This window comes from Seriola lalandi, unplaced genomic scaffold (assembly GCF_002814215.2).
Source record: "Seriola lalandi dorsalis isolate HSWRI2012SDOR001 ecotype SW California unplaced genomic scaffold, Sedor1 jcf7180001975873, whole genome shotgun sequence".
Classification (NCBI taxonomy): Eukaryota; Metazoa; Chordata; class Actinopteri; order Carangiformes; family Carangidae; genus Seriola; species Seriola lalandi.
The window spans coordinates 1-1,269 of NW_019446539.1; the positions used below are offsets into that span (position 1 = coordinate 1).

At 38.8% G+C, this 1,269-nt stretch overlaps 1 non-coding gene across 1 annotated transcript; it reads left to right on the forward strand.

The window, feature by feature from the left end:
* The first annotated feature begins 657 nt into the window (after positions 1-657).
* Positions 658-795, forward strand: LOC111655958 (small nucleolar RNA SNORA22). Its single transcript, XR_002760833.1, has one exon. It is a non-coding gene; the product is annotated as a small nucleolar RNA SNORA22 (small nucleolar RNA).
* Positions 796-1,269: the final 474 nt, after the last annotated feature.

Genomic DNA, 1,269 nt, shown 5'->3' on the forward strand with positions numbered 1-1,269 from the left:
AAAGACAGCCAATATTAAGTAAAAAAAATAAATAAAGAAACAAAAAAACATTGTACGAGATGATAAAAACATCTCACAACCAGTCATGTCAAACGGTGAAGGATGTCAGGAAATGAGCAGAAAATCTAAAAATGCTGGAACAATTTAAGTTTTTTTTAATAAGAGGCACAGATCTGTTCATAGTTGCAGTTGTTTGCAGTCAGTTGTCACATCTGTATAATGCACAAACAATGCTACCGCTATGAGCTGGTGTTATGAAGTTCTTTTTGGCAAATGTGTAAGAAGAGAAATGCCTCGAATTACCTCTCGCATCCAGCAGAAATGGAGCAACACAGGTATCATTGTAATCCAAAGTTCATTTTAGCCCTGGTTTTGTTGGTTTACTCAGGAGAATTTAGTTTTAACTCTACTGCTCAGAGAGATCAGCAGTCCTGGCAACACTATCACATTACATTGGCTAATTTGAGTTGATGCTATGTCAGAAACACTGTTTAATGAAGCTTTCAACACATTAGATAATATAGATACAATATTATCCCAAGAGAGTTTGTCTCTAGGGTTGTCTTTCTCTGAATCAGTTTTCAGTTTTTGTTTTTTTGACATACAACATACATTAGTTGGATAAAAGGAAATGCATTTTATGATCAATCCTGCTAAGTGCACAGTGAACACCCAAGGATGCTAATGTGGCTAACCCTGGTCTTTTTCTAACTGTGCTACAGTAAATCTGATCTGTACCTCTGCATTAGGAGAGCCCATTCCTCTCCTACATGTATTCAGCGGATCAGAATAATCTTTTCATCATGAGTACACCAGTGAATTATTTCTGGAATTGATCGACCTAAATGGAGATTTGACCACTTTGATGTCATTTCTTTGTTTTGTAGGGTATTGACCCGTTCTCCCTGGATGCCTTGGCCAAGGAAGGGATTGTAGCCCTGCGCAGGGCAAAGAGGAGGAACATGGAGAGGTAATGAAGATATTTTCCCTCCTAGAAATATAAATGGGTACAAGGGAGCTCCTTTCACATCGTGCCCTGACATCAGGACGGTTTAATGCTGTCCACAGCTGCTCTAGTTTGGGAGACTGCATTCCCAGTAGCCTGATATTTTTCCAATGTAAATCACATTAAAGAATTGAAATATACTTAGTGTTTTTTTTTTTTTTTTTTCCTTCCTTTCCTTGACAGGCTCACCCTTGCTTGCGGTGGCATTGCCATGAATTCAGTTGATGACCTCACAGCTGAGTGTTTGGGACATGCTGGGTTGG